At 51.7% G+C, this 16,204-nt stretch overlaps 1 protein-coding gene across 6 annotated transcripts in view; it reads right to left on the reverse strand.

Annotated features, from left to right (window-relative positions):
* Nucleotides 1-16,204, reverse strand: part of LOC144132753 (uncharacterized) — a 344,373-nt gene that overhangs the window by 85,557 nt on the left and 242,612 nt on the right. The gene's annotated exons all lie outside the window — the stretch shown is intronic.

Here is a 16,204-nt window from a genome sequence, read left to right on the forward strand (position 1 = left end):
ATTCTGCTTATCGTGTATGCGTTCAGCAGCTTTCTTGGGGCCAGGGCAGAGAGCGCGGGAAATCTCTCAGTGTCAACAGCTCAGGAGAGAGAGAGAGAGAGAGAGAGAGAGAGAGAGAGAGAGAGAGATTTATCCAAGAAAAAAGGCAGAGAGGCCAATATTTTAAGATTTCCATTTATCGTCGAGCGACAACGGCATATAAGATTACTCCAGAGTTACCAGAAATGTATATGCAAACTATCTCTATAGGCGTAGCGTGCTTTCAAAGAAAACTCCCCGAGTGCAAAATGGCATTTTTCTGGGCCAGTTGGTATGAATCCATGATTTGGACCAGCATGAACTTTGGGACACAAACGAAGTGAGACACATGGAACACGGAACACACTGCTGACCTTCTAGTCCATAGGAGCTCCGTTGAGTGCTTGGCTAGTGCTAAAAGGTGTTGAAAGGCGCCGAAGCATCAGCCCTTGCTACTTTGCCGTCCGTCCGTCCTGCCACTGTCCGCATTTCGTTACACTATTTTTCACCCAACACGTTGCAGCAACGTACGTGTAGAGGGATCAGAGTACCGAGAAATAATCAGCACTGGAAGGCTGGGCCTCTGAGGGTTTGTCCATAAAAACAAAAAAAATGCATATATCGACATATTTTACAGCGAAAGCTGTTAGGCGCCCTTCCCTGGCTTTCTCGTCGCCGTCGGCGTAACCGGTGGGTGCGTTAATGACACCCACCATGCCATTAGCGCACTCACCTTATATCGCGGTCAACCTGGGTCTTGTAAGCATATACGGGTGGCTCTGTTTGAGACAGCCGCCCGCCAGTGCAGGGGTGCATCACGTGACCACTGCACCAGTGCGATATGAGGTGACTATATCTTTTCTACCTCAAAATATTCACAAAACTAAATGCCTAAATAGCTATCGCTGAATATCGCGTTACATAGTCGTAACCGTCCTGCGAATTTTCTCTCCTCGAAAACGTTCTCCGACATAGCCTTGCGCGGCAGGTTAAGTTCGCACAAAGCGTATTATACAACTAAGGAGAGGGAGAATCTATACCAATGCTTTAGTGTGGTTGAGGTCCAAGCGTGCACGGCCCTCATCTAGCGAGCAATCACGCGAAAACATTTTGAAAACTGCACACGTGACGTCCAGCACACACAAATAAACAAGAGCCCGCAGTCACCGACGGAATTCGCTGCGTCCGCTCAGTGCACTCTTCAGCTGGCATCTTACGTACGCTCGCGTTTTGCTTGTTTGTTTGTTTTCTCCATGCTCCTCGCGTCCCGCTCGGAAGCCGCTGTCGATCCGTAACGCGATGCCACAACGCCAACTATGGGTCCAATTCTCTCGGCCTGCTGCTCACAGTTCGTTCACCGAACTTCAACCGCCGACAGGTACACCTCGCCACCTGTGAAGGGAAGGAGAAGCGGTGGCCGCAGCAGTGCGTCTGCCCTTTCGCCTCCAGACAATGCGGCAGCCGCTCGGATTTCACCGAAACGAGGCAAGCAGACGCAACGGAGCGGCCATGCTGTCTTCCCGAACGACGAATTCGCCGCCGCCACCGCCCTGGCACCGTTTTAAAGGTTTTCCCTGCCCCGTCAGCACAATGCAGCAACCCAGAATAGCGTGCCGTCACTGCTACCTCAAATGCTTCCAAGAAACCCTCAAACTTGTAACACACTCGACGGCAACGCACGGCGATATCGGCTTTACCTGTAAGTGGTTTGGTTTGGTTTATGGGGGCTTAACGTCCCAAAGCGACTCAAGACTATGAGGGACGCCGTAGTGAAGGGCTCCGGAAATTTCGACCACCTGGGGTTCTTTAACGTGCACTGACATCGCACAGTACACGGGCCTCTAGAATTTCCCCTCCATCGAAATTCGACCGCCGCGGCCGGGATCGAACCCGCGTCATTCGGGCCAGCAGCCGAGCGTCATAACCACTCAGCCACCGCGGCGGCAAAACCTGTAAGTGAAGCACGTAATCATCTCATCTCGGTGGACACCCGAACCGCGCCGCAAGGGAAGGGATAAAGGAGGGAGGGAAAGAAGAAAGTTGCCGCAGCATAGTGCTCCGGAATAATTTCGACAACCAGGGTATCTCTAACGTGCACCGACATCGAACAGTACACAGGCGCCTTAGCTTTTCGCCTCCATCGAAACGCGGCCATCGCGGTCCGGGTTCGAACCCGAGAACTCCGGCTCAGGAGCCGAGCGCCCTAACCACTGAGCCACCGCAGCAGGTCCCTCAGTATCCCTTTCGTTGGTTATGCAGAAAGGAAAGGACGCTGTAGCTGTCTCACTCAGGGTCGACACCCTGAACTCATCGAAACTAGAGAGGCAGTGTAAGGAGGCAGAAAGAAGAGTCTCAGTAGCGGAGTGTACCGCTACAATTCGTATACAACGTGGAGTTCCAACACCGCACAGAACACTCGTAACGAACCACCGAAAATCGGCGCATGACGAGTCGAACTCGTCGCACAAATTCGCAGCAACACACAGCGTGCGGCGGCGCGCATTCGCTCTATCCCAGCCTGCCGGTGCCACGGACACCGCGCACCGACGGATTACGGGATTACTCCGGCGGAACGCAGAGCCGGCGGGCTACTAATTAACGCTGCCGAGCCTCGTGCTTTTCAAGCGCTCAGCGGCGCAAGCGAAACGCGCCACTCGTTAAAGCGCCGCGTTAATTGCAGGCAGACTCGGGCGTCGGGAGCAAACGCTGACTTCACAGGTGCAGTGCGCGCAATGCCGATGATGCACCTGGCAGGAAAACCGGCTCGACGGTGATCGCTTACGGGGGTTTCGCTGCTTCGTATTGGTCGGACTTCCGGAAAACAAGGTCACAACCAAGCACCGACAGCGAATAACGCGACTCGGCTCCAGAAGTGAGGAAGCCAATCAGGAATGTGGGGGCGACTATCAGAGTACACACACCTGATTGCCGGTCAGTGTTCCTGGCTAAGAACCGGCGGCCTCAATACGATGGTTCGAAATGACGGGGGCGGGGGGGGGGGGGGGGGGGGGGGGGCATTTCACCGCTTAGTCCGTTAACAGGCAGGTTACCAAACAATACAGAACGGGACGAGTGAATACCAACCTGCAGATTCCTTGGTACATAAAGATCAGGCAACCAACATAACTTCGCCAGCAAACAAACTCGCATCCGATCCCGGTTGCTTGCAGTCATTACTATCCGGGGCAGTGCATTGCTAGGTGCGAGTCATGCAAGGACAGGGTTGATCTCAGCCGTATGATATGCATGGGGATGGCCAGAGGCGCCACTTAAAGGTCGTAATATTAGGACGCTACAGAACGATGGGAGACCCTACCATACAGCTCTGACCCCGAGACACAAGTGCGGATCGGCCGAGTGGCCGAAGACGCCGCTGGGATCCCAATTAGACTCCTGCCCATCGTCTAGGCGGCAGGGCTAAAGCCCTCCCTGCATCTGTTGGACAAGTTATTCCACCCATCATCTGTCAGTTTAGCATCGCTATAAACAGGAAATATTGCGCGAAAGCACGGTGGTTTTTTGCTGATGGACACCACCGCCCCCATACCTCACAGCGCGGTTGAGGTGTCCACTGACTCAGGGAGCCCAGTTACCCGTCTTTCCTTTCTTGACAATCTCACAGGCTTCACGCAAACAGTGGGGTTTTGCGGGGTAGGAGGCTAACGGTGCTTTCGCACAAAAAAAAGAAACGCCTGTGACGATTCCTCGCCCTTCTTGCGGATGAATGTGCTGGCGACAAAAGGGAGCTAACGTGCCGTAACATAATGTCTGTGTAAGCGCCTTTACAGTGTTGTATACGATGAACCCACTTTGCACGGTCGGAATTCATGCGACGGCATCTCCCGCATCGTGTACCCTGAGGACTCCCGAACTGAGTGTCACAATCACCCAGTTTTTAGAGGTCACTGGCCTTATGGAACAATGGTAGAGGCGAAATCACTTAAATCAGTGTCTCAGGCGGAGCAATTGCCGACAGGCCAATGTAAGGCTATTTCGGCCTCTGCATTCACACCACCACCACCCACCTGGGACCGTTACCGCGCCTTCCCTTTTCTCGCCACCACTCATTTGAATAACAGCGCGTCCCAGCCGCGGTACCCTACACCAACTTCTTCGACTGTCTCTTATGAATGCCCATCAAGTCATACATACTACGACCCGGCCCCTCCTTCGTGGAGTGCCTGTATCGCCTCGAACCAGCTGCTAGACCAGCTGGCTCTCGTATACGGCAAGCCCGCTAACGCACAAGCTGCTCAACAAATACTTCTTCACTCCCCACGAGTTTTAGAGCGTTAGCTCTACTGGTCGCGTTTCGAGCCTCCGAGTTATGCCGATTCCACGGATACAGTCCAAGATGGCGGCCTCCATAGCAACGACATTGTATCCCAGTGGTCGCCATGGTAACCAAGGTGGATAGATAAAGGAATCAAATAATAGCAGGCGACGACATCATGACCCGAAACCGCAACTTTGAACTGCTGCTGCTAAGGAAAGTGCACGGGCCTGCCTACTGGCTCAAGCCAAGCCACGCTCACTGCCGCGTGCTGAAAGTAGGACAGTTAAAGGATAGGAGATCAAAGATGGAAAGGAAAGGTGCGCGTTGATACCCTCCCGCCGATCCCGGAGGCAGTGCAATACCGGGCCGACCCGTGCCAGAGTGCTTCGAGCACTCCGCCATATTCCAAAAATAAGTATAATATATTGGGTCCCAGGGCCCGCAGAAGATATTAAATCGCAACTTTAGACCCAAGAATCCCAAAAATCGGATCCGAACTGGCGACCTATCTACCCACAATTCCACGCCTTTACGAATCTTCATACGAACACTGCGGCTCAACCGTTGGTCACAGAGTGTTCGGTGTGGTAGCATACGATTTCGCGTTTCGTTCAGCATGAACTCGGTAGTGAAGTTAGAGCCTAGCTCGCGGCAGGGATTCGGAACGGCGACCTATGTTCCGTTTTTGGAGGCGCCTCCGTAAGGCGACGACTGACTTCTATGCCAGCACACTTAAAAGAGCAGGCGCGCTTGTCAGCTGGCCGCGATGCTTAGGTGTGTGATCACATTAAAAGGCGTCACTCTGTAGTGGCTTAAATGAAGTAAAGCAAAGCAAAGCGCGCGGTCCTGTAAGGCTGGGCCACCGTCACTGCCGCTCACTAGGAGAAGAAAAAGTGGAAAGAGATGGGTGGAAAAGGTGGAAAGAACGCACGCATGGAGCCGCTAGGGGGCGACAACCACCCTCCAACACACCACATGGACTTGCCAAAAACAAATGGCAGTGGTAAACATAAACAAATTCCAACACGGAACAGTGGAAGGCTGCGCTGGATCCAGCCCCTAAGGCGAAGATCAGCTGCAAGCTGGGTGAACGAGTTCGACCGGCAGCAGAAGCCGCTGGCGCACTGGACCAGAGGTGCCAACCATGAAGACTTCGAGAATCAACTCTCTTTAGAGCAATACATGTTTCCAATCAATCAATCAATCAATCACTCAATCAATCAATCAATATATAGGCGGTTAGGGTTTTGCCCGGCGGCAATGTTCATGGCGTATACTTTGCAATGCAGATGTTGAAAGGTTCGTCTTGAAGAAACGCGAGCAATATAAGCGAGACGAAGACAAGCTTCGCGGAACAAAAAAAAAAAGGAGAACACGTTCTCGACACACATTTCATTCAGTCGAAAGACAAAACTCCACCGGAAATATCTCGCCAGTCGGAAATACACCGCCGCCCGTACTTCGACCGACCCCAGTTCTGAGATCCGTGTTTCCGTCCACAGTTGCCATTCGGCGTCCGCTAAGGACTACGACTACCAGCGCACACAGCGGACGCGTGCTGCTACTCGCGGTGGGATTGGTCTTTTGAATTCCCGTAAAACAAACTAATATGCATAGTTAAGGTAGTACAATGTAAAAACTAAGCCAAAATGTAGTTGGACTAACCGGTCCCCTTGTGGCAGGGCAGTCAGCCCCCAAATGTTTGGTTATGTTTATGGGGATTTAGCGTCCCAAAGCGACTCAGACTATGAGGGACGCCGTAGTGGAGGGCTCCGGAGTAATTTCGACCACCTGGGGATCTTTAACGCGCACCGACATCGCAAAGCCCACGGGCGCCTTAGCGTTTCGCCTCCATGTAAACGCAGCCGCCGCGGTCGGGTTCGAACCCGGGAACTCCGGATGAGTAGCCGAGCGCCCTATAACCGCTTAGTCACCGCGGCGGGTATTACAGTCAGCCCCCAAATGACTAACTGCTACAGCCCTTTCAGCCCTTTCCAGGTTGAAAACGACTCCCTCGGACGATTCCTCGATACAATGGCGCTGCAGCCGCTTCGGAGGCGACGAGCGCGCTCGCTTTCTCGGAAGGAGCAGCAGCAGCGGCGGCGTCCTGCTTCGCGAGCGCGCTTCCTGGTGCGTCGACCCAGCGAACAGAAGACACACAGCTGTCGGTGGGGGCGCCGCGTGCGCATTCATAAATCCACGCGCCGATTCCCGCCGAAATGAGGGGGGCATTCATTAATGGCCTCATTGTGCGGGGGTGCCGCTCCCCGACCTTTCCTCCTGCGCGCGTGCACGGGGTGGCGGCGGTCCACGGTTCGCGCTCTTCGGCCGAGGAGCCGAGAAGAGAGGGGGGGGGGGGGGAGATTCCTTCGGCTAAATTGCGCTGGACTATCTGGCTGGCGGAGGCCTATATACCTCTTTAGGCTCCATCTTATACCCCTGTCACACGGGCACTTGTAAGGCCTTAGAAATTAAGGTCATTTGCCCCAAAGGCGCGTGACGCGCATCTACACGGCAAAGCGTCGAGACCTTTGCGATAAAGTTCCGTAGCAATAAAGGCGGCCGTCAGCGGCCTTAAAGTTGCTTAAAGGAGCAACCCAGACGGCAGCGCCAGCTAGCGAGCTCAAAGAATAAAAAATTGACCCAATTTTTAGTTTTGAAACCGTAAAAAAATATCTAATTTATCTTATTCAATGGTTAATTTTGCGTTACAGTGCACTTAACCGTAGAGGAGGCTATGACTAAAGACATCCACACTGCTAAGAAAGGACTTGAACGGTTTTCAGCAGCCGCATCGACATACACGTGCTTGCGCATCTCGCTTTGCTGTTTTTTCTTCGTTTGCTCTTTGTTGTGTGCGTGTTTTGAGTTTGCTTGTGTGTACAAAGACACAAGCAACAAATCACGCTTCTCGAACACAACGAGGAGCCGAACGGAAAAGTGCGCCTACCGTGGTCGGACCGAGAACGATGAAAAAAAAAAAAGAAACTTTGTTTCAAAATATCCCTTTCTCACCGTCAGAACGCTCGTTTATTATCGTGATAGCTACTTTTTCCAACACAAACGAAAGCACTCTTAGCTGAAGTGCTACCGTCTGCTTTAATTTCATAATGTTACTAGCGCCGCTTCACACACAGCGGTGACTTTTGGCATTCACGGAGGCCGCGTTCTAGCTCCTTTGGATTTGCCGTGTAGCAGCGTCGCTGCTCCTTTTCGGTTTTCCTCCTTTAGTGCAATAAGACAACTTTACGGAAAAGGCCGAGAAGAAGTCCCGTGTGACAGGGGTATTACTCTACTACTTCTGTCCTGTAGAGCACGGACAAGCGTGTTAAGACATGCAGCGCACGACCTTACTAAACAAAGGCCGTTTTCAGCCGGCGAAAGAATTTATTGTAGTAGTAGCGGAGCCGTAATTCGGAATGAATTACACGGAGTTACTGCGGCAGCAGGCCGAGTATAGTATAGGCAAAAAGGCGCCAAAATTAAGAACGTCTAGGGTTAGTAAGATATAAATAGACTGAGGAGGGATTGAAGTTGGCCTATATATCCATGTATCGGATACCGCGTTCTAATCACAAAGAGATCCCTGGTTGAAAACGGAGATTTTCTAAGCTCGGAAAGAAGACGTCAAACACAGATGCCGCCGCCTTCGGTCGATTTAGCTAGCAAAATGAATGCATCTATACAAAATTAGGGGTCTCTTCAGATAAAAGCGGTGGCAACCAGTCCTCGGAACAGGCATCACGAATTGAGATCGAAAGAGGGGAAAACTTTTAAATAAAATTTTCTCGCCGATAAACGTGTCGTTTGCTGCCGGAGAAAGGTCAACATGTCCAGAAAGTAGTAGTGGTTTATTATATACAATAAAAAAAAATTGACGGTGGCTTAGCTCTGGTCAAACCTGGAGTGACGCGATAGCTACAGCTGGCAGAGCGGAACTTAGTCACGAGACCAACCACGCTGAAGGCTCGAAATGTTACCGTAATATAGCTATCGCTACAAAACGGAAGTAAAAGGGTGCTGCTAGCCGCGGCATCTGCCATCGAAACCTGAAGAACCTGAGCTGCGGCTAGAGGAAATAATAGGGACAGAGAACAGCAATTGGATGGTGCTGTAATCAGTGACCCTTTAGGAGAATATTCTGCCATATCGTATATCAATAACATTTTCCCATGGCGGGGCAAAACATACGCACTGGCGTGTGCACTGACAAAGAATAAGGCACGAGCTCCATGCACGCATCGTTTTAACAGAAGCGAGGCGTTCGGACCAATAAACTGGAATCGAAGCGACTCTGTGTTCGATTACGACCTGGGGCCATATTTCTGGCGATTCCTTTCGCGGTGATTTCTTCAGCTTCCTTGCCACTGATCGACCGCCTCTTCAACGCCGGAGGCGGTGAACCTCGCGGCTCGCACAGCTGTCAGTTGTGACCTCCCAAGTCGCAAATGCCAGTGGTATAGAAAAGCGAAAGAATGAATCGGCCAGGAAAACAATGAATACATAGCGCACGGCCCCAGGGTATGCTGCACTTATTCCAATGGAAACGTGAGAAGCAGTCTCTCAACAATCTCCACAGAACGTACAAGTTCATATATCCTGGCCTTTAGAGAACGAACAATGTATTCAGTTCCTTACAATAATACGGCATCGCCAAACAACCTCGCCGCACGAAAAAGAAAAAAAAAGAAAAGGGAGCAACGGAGATTCTGAATTTTCCAGTTGCTTCCGATTAAACGTCCGATTAAAGACAATAAAAAAAACTTTCAGTCTTACGTACTTATTGACTCTTGTATTGCAGAAATGTAAGAAACAGGCACGCTTGCCGAGAAAAATTCAATGCTGTGCAATTAAACTCCGTAAATCAGATCAGTTGCTGAATAAGATTATGAGTGCTGAATAATTGAAATCATTTAATCAGGACATTTTCTGAATGAGAACGATAAAACTGCGCATGGACAATCGGCCGCATAAAATTAAGTTGACAGCAAAACGCAAGATCATTCCATCATATCCTGGACTTGTCAGATTATAGTTTGGGATGAAAAATAAATGGAAATAAAGTGCTCTGCCTGCGGCGCCAGACCTGGACTTTACAGCACGGCATGAGCGTTGAAATGTTTGGTTCATTTGAGAGCCCTTTTAGGTTTTGCACTGAATGGTCATGCAGGAAGCATCTTGCAGTTCTGCCAACTAATCCCTCGAATCTGCGCTGAACAAACTCGCGAAAAAACCCCCTATTATCGGTAATGCATTATGACAGCGCGCATTTGTTGTGGGTGAATTCCGAGTTTAAATATAAATTTCCGTTAATTGTGCATTTCAACGCCAGCTGAAATGCTGAAACGGGTTTCAAAGCTGCATCTCTGCGGCGGCGGCGCAGCGCCTCTGGGCGGGCCTTTCATTTTAACTCCTAAAGCCCGGGATACATGCGACGTTTTTTCCGACGATGTTCGCGCGGCAGAAAACGGCGCGGCGGCGCGACGCCCGGCCGGAGATACATGGAGCGAAACAGCGGCAGCCCGCCGCCGCGTATCTCTCAGCGCGAAAGCAATGTGATCAACAAGTGGCAAATACCATTGAGCGAGGAGCTCTTTGAGAGCAGCGACGCTGACTCCTTATTCAGAATAACGAAATTGTTCATTTAGACACCACTGTACTGATTGCAGCACGCGTGCATAGATATATACGTGGTTTTGCGTGCTCGAATGCATGCGGTCGCGTACCTTTCGATGCCCGCTCAGCCGTGGCTACCATCGGCTGCGGTTTTCTTCGGCACCCTCGCTTCAGGGACGAAAAGCGGGCATTTCGATCCAAGATTCGGTCCTGTTCTCCAAAAAAAGTGACATTTCATGTCTCGTGAAGCGTTTATTTTCACGATAACAACATTTTCGTGCAATAAACACAGCAGAGCTCGTCGGCCATGGCGGCCATGTTGGCGGCGGCGGCGGCGGAGGCGGCCAAACCGGAAGAGCGGGCTTTCTGCGCTTCTATTGGCTTGCCCCGGCTGCCGCTTCCGGTCTCTCCGGACGCCGCGCGTCAATATCTGGCGGGGCCAGATCGGCGGCGGCGGGCGTTTTTTTCGAGACCGGGCGTCAAATGCGCGCCGTCGGGCGAAAATCGCCCAAAAAACGCTCCATGTATCCCGGGCTTAACGGACCCGCCGCGGTGAGACTCAGTGGTGAGGGCGCTCGGCTACTGATCCGGAGTTCCCGAGTTCGAACCCGACCGCGGCGGCCGCGTTTCGGTGGAGGCGAAACGCAAAAGGCGCCCGTGTGCTGTGCGATGTCAGTGCACGTTAAATATCCCCAGGTGGTCGAAAATGTTTACCGGAACCCTCCACTACGGCACCTCGTTCTTCGTTTCTTCTTTCACTCCCTCCCTTATCCCTTCCCTTACGGCGCGGTTCAGGTGTCCAACGAGATATGAGACAGATACTGCGCATCATTTCCTTCAATCAGAAACCACGAAACTCTTACAACCGCGCGCACGGGTAGTCGCCCGACGGCGGGGAAGGGCTATGCGTGGTCACGTGATCATGGGCGAGCGCCCCCAGCCAAAAAGTACAAAGGTAGCGCGAGGCACGTGAAGAGGAAGGTTGTGCAACCTGCTACACGACCACCACCACCACCACCCACGATGAACCGGCAAACGATCCACAACCTCCACGCTGCAAAATGTGTCGCCCAATGCGGCATGGTTACAACGCTCCCAGGATCTGATACACTCCAGAGCGTAAGCAAGAACTAAAGACATTTTTGCACGGTCTGCATCGCTAGCGATACGCCACGCATTGCAGGTGTATATGTATATTATATACCTCTGAACGGCGGCTAGCTCAGCTTATCCAGCTGCCGGTGAACCGAACAGCTGCGCTTCAGGAGGCACACTCCGCGTAACGACGGTTCAGCGTCCCGTCCCGCCAGCCACGTACACGAGTTCACTACTTCACAGACGCACGCAGCTGTTCAGTTACCTCGACCATGCAGAGCTCCCCCTCCTTCCATCGCACAGGTCGGGACTTCGAAACCCGGCCACTACGTCTTGCTTCGAGAAGTTCATGGTTTATGGGGGTTTAACGTCCCATAGCGACCACGGCTGTGAAGGACGCCGCAGTGGAGGGCTACGGAATAATTTCGACCACCTGGGGATCTTTAACGTGCGCTGACATCGCACAGCACACGGGCCTCTAGAATTAAACGCGACAGTCGCGGCCGGCATCGAACCCGCGTCTTTCGGGTCAGCAGCCGAGCGCCATAACCACTGAGCCACCGCGGTGGCTTGCTTCAAGAAGTGAGCAGACTGTCGCGCCGCCTATGAGTTGGACTGTCAACTATCCTGCAACATTTGTTTCTTCACCAAAATCGTGTCTTAGGCAGCGCTGAGCAGTTCGCCCGAATGACGAAGGTGGCGTGACAATCCGCTTAAGTCTCCGAGTTTCGGCCGAACTGTATACCACCGGATTTCAATACACGGAGCGTAACTGCATGGCAAGTTGAGCGAATATTATAAGCAAACATATCTGTCCCCCGTGGGTTCGAACGCCAGTATTAGACTCATTTACTGAACAGCGCTCTTTTGTAAGCCAGAACTGAGAACCGTACAGAGCCAAGGCAACCAACAGAGGTGCGCTCCGGGCTTTTCAAGCGTGGCGTGTGTTTGCATGTCTCCACGCCTTCGATTCATATACCACTTAGGACTATAGTATAGCTGGAACAGCCAGCTGTTCTGCAATTTGAGAGCCTATACGAAAGCGGGAGATGTTGCCGATTCGCCCGACACGCAATGCATCCCCCCCCCCTCCCTACCTTTGTAGTAATGATTTCACTTAATGGCGCAAAGGCAGTTTGGAAAAAGAACGCCATGGCTAACGCCTGTCTGGCCTGCCCATGAACTCTGCGGTGTTAGCGTGACCAAATCGTTCCATAATCCAGCAGCAAGTTACCCAAAGAACAAAGTGTTCAGCTATAGAGAGAGAGAGAGAGAGAAAAGCGCGCAACCATGATGTCTAGCACAAACTTGGAAGGCGGTTACAAGGACATCAAAGAGCGCCGAGTCGCACAAGACTTTCCTGGGAGAAGGATTCGTCAGGTGAAGGGCCACGCGAGTCCGCTCGCGTGGCCCTTCTTAAAGCGAGAGCGCCAAAGGCCCCGTCACTGAGAAAATACGGCGACGGTGTTGTGAGCGAAAAATTACGGCCATGACTATTATGGCCCATGAAAATTATGGCCCAGACAAGCAACCTAGAAGGCAGGTGGGCCACATAGGTCACGTGACCTTGCGGCATCATCACAACCTGCCCACCATAGCAGGTGGCAGTCACATTAATGATTGGGAAGAGCAACCTGGGGCCGCACAAGCCCCACCGGTGGCAGCACCTACCATCGCAGGGCAGTGGCGCATCGCTTCACCGCTGCACCACTGCGCCAGGAGGGGTATGAGGACTCCCAGGAGTCTATGAACGTAGAGAATAACCAATACTCTAATATGTTAATTAACCCATTACTTAAGGTAAAATGTTTGCAGTTTAGCATTGCTCAGCACGAAATGTGCGAAAGCACTGTTTTTTGGAGGCGGACACCAAAAGCGCGACTGGATTATGCGCGTCTCCACTTTTTCATCGCCAGTGCCAATTTGCCCGATGTACGCCGGCGGCCTATGCTCCAGTGTATGCAGCAGTGTTGTCAACGCGTATTGTTCTACTGCAGTACCTCTGCCACAATGTCGTCCACGCCAACGCATGTAGCGGCGCACACCTCTCTGTCACTATACCGCCATTTAGGTCAAAGGGCGAATATTAAGTTCGATAGTAGCATTAGTTGATGACGACGACGCACAGCGAAAGAGTGTGCAGTCCAACACGTGGCGCGTACGGCTGCGGCGATATAGCATAGTTACGCAGCCTAGTTAGTGCCCTCGCGCAGTGGCCGGCGAAGCCGATCTGTTCGCGCCGCCAGGGTTAGAATCGCAGTTGCGCATATTTCATTTTTATTTATTTTACTTGGGGCAAACCCACAGACATCGCGAGATCTTGTTAGAGCTTTGCCCACTGAACAGTGCTTGCGCGCACTGATAGCTACAGAACACGGTAGGCCTGTCGCAGATCAGCGCAAATGCACGTGCAGGGTCGGTCAAAAGTTCCCAAGGCACATGGTCCGTTTTTGAGTCGGGCAGCTACGATACTCTCCAAGCTCAACATATCTGCACAGGGTAGAAGATGGATCGTTCTAACCACTGAGAACCTTGATATCTTTACCGGCATCGTAAGTGCCGGGATATACCGACGAAAAGGAGACCCCTTTGCCTGGTAACTTTTCATCCGCCCCGTATGTGGCGCCCTCTCGACGCTTGCAAGGACGACCTTGCGTGGAGAAATTCGGTCTCTGTGATAGATAAATAATAATTGGTTTTTTGGGGAAAGGAAATGGCGCAGTATCTGTCTCATATATCGTTGGACACCTGAACCGCGCCGTAAGGGAAGGGATAAAGGAGGGAGTGAGAGAGGAAAGAATGAGGTGCCCTAGTGGAGGGCTCCGGAACAATTTCGACCACCTGGGGATCTTTATAACGTGCACTGACATCGCACAGCACACGGGCGCCTTAGCGTTTTTCCTCCATAAAAACGCAGCCGCCGCGGTCGGGTTCGAACCCGGGAACTCCGGATCAGTGGAAACTCCGCGCTGAAGAAACTCAGCACTAGAGAAACTCCGCGCTGGAGAAATTCCGCGCTGGATAGACGCGTACGGATTGGCGGTGCAAAGTACCCGCGTTGCGTACAGTACAGCGTGTCTCACCGCGGGCCCAATGCGAGTGTGATTAAATTAGTGTGGTGACAGGTTTCCGATAAGGCAATTATTGCATACCACCCACCGATAAGGGAAGCGATTAAGGGGTGCGCCTCACAGGCTAGGCCTGACTTGTAACGTCCACACACTTGGCCGAGACAAGCCGAGCGCTGATAACAAGGGTGGCATCATCTGTCGGCAATCGGGTCACAGACGGGCTGCGGCCACCTTGTCGCTCCCGAGGTCTCCGATAAAATCTGAGAAGAACCGCCATAGCCACGCGTACTGGTGTGAGCTAAAACAGCCGCACAACATCGAGGTAATTTGCTGCAAGCGCAGATGCATGTCGCGAAGCGACTTTAGCCACAGAAGGGCGTTAGTTCCGGCGAGCCCAGCCACCGCACCTCTTGGCGATGAGTTGCCTCTAATTTCGATTTTAAACCACAGACCTCAGCCATCTGAAGTTGCGAGGAAGAGTCACAGGTAGCGTTACGAGAATGGCCAGTCGGTGTTCCTTCACGTCAGCGCCACAGTTCAGGGTGGAGGAGGCCATAAAGTTACTGTACTGACTCTAAAGAGACTGCTGCCGCGAAAATGGTAACGCCTGTTGACAGCCAGCCGTTAATCAGTGGACCAGTATAGGCGGCACTAATCTAAACTTATATAGTAACAGCAATGTTTTCAGATTGCGTGATCCTAGCCAGTACCATTATCACCGCCACAAACGGCATTTCTGCAACGCTTTCAAGACCAGTGCTTGGAAGCACGTATCTTTAAACTGATTTCAAAGCTTACTGAAGCAGTGAGGCGTTGATTTTGCGCCTCATTCCAGTGCAAGCGTTATTGGCAGTGCCATGATGGCCTTGCACAAGGTTGCCTCCTCTCCGCGCGTATCCCCCCTGGTAGAGGACATTCTGTTCGGCAGACTCCATGCTTGGGCCAGCGGACTGAGTAGGTTTATGGTATGGACGCTAGTTCCTGGATTTCCTCCTGGAATATAGCTTCCACGCCTGACAGTACTCAATGGTACGGCGTTTTTGGCCCTGTAGGGCTGTAATGCCGCGGCGGGGCCAAACTGTACTTCTAAGTCCGTGGCTTCCCTCATTACTGCATGCGGTTTATTAAAATATGGCATGTCTGAAGCATGGGCTCTAAACCTGCATAACAGTTTATATTCTGCAACAAACAAGTGTAATCGGAATTCATTTTCTTGGGAAACTTGACAGATCTTTCCGAATGGTTTCTATCGTGCAGGCAGTAACGGCGTCAGTAATGAGAGGGTAGTGCGAGTTGTCGCTGTTTCCTAGCTGAATAACAGATATCAGGCGAAGCGGCATTATCGCTCTAGCCCCGTGAAGAAATAGATCTTTTTAAGAGGAAACCATTGGCTGCTCAAAGCTAACCAACCAAGTGTTCCCCGTTATTTTGCACGTAACCCTCCAGCCCTCTTTTTCGAAGCTGCTATGCGCCTCTCTAGTTAGCTTCACAGATCTCACCATCTGACACGGGACCGTGCTGGTATTTCGATGACTTCTACCGCACACACTCCTGAAACAGAAACCCTACCGTCGATCTGTGAGGAGCGGATTAAAAAGGTGCTGGTTTAGCACCTAGTTCCAACATTCGCCTTGAAGCCTTTCGTGGCTGTATTTACACGCACGCAACAGTCCACTTCCTTTATTGCACTTTAAGAAGCCAGCAATCATCATTTATACGCAGTCTAAGCTTGCTGAGTATGGAACGATTATCTTTGGGCTGTCAAATTTCAACAGTACGAAGCCATGCGCAGAATATAAACGTGTTGTGACCTTTCCTTTTCGTAACGGCAGGCACTGGGTAGTTTCAGAGTTAAATACCTATCCAATCAGTTAAAGAGGCACGTTTACAGAACCTTCAACGCGCACTTACAGAAAGACTACTGCCTGACCACACAATGCGTATCAAGCGACATTTTCCCGGTCTCCGTAAGTACGAATCCCGTTACTTGCACGAAAGATAAAAAAGTATCGAGGAATGCAAAAAGGAGCGCATGATCTGAAATTTACATGGGATTCCTTTTCGTTCGCTTGCTTTTTATTCGTTCCAAATGTTACGCAATTCCGACCAAGCCCCTCAGACTCCCGGA

The sequence above is a fragment of the Amblyomma americanum genome, chromosome 5 (assembly GCF_052857255.1).
Source record: "Amblyomma americanum isolate KBUSLIRL-KWMA chromosome 5, ASM5285725v1, whole genome shotgun sequence".
Taxonomy (NCBI): Eukaryota; Metazoa; Arthropoda; class Arachnida; order Ixodida; family Ixodidae; genus Amblyomma; species Amblyomma americanum.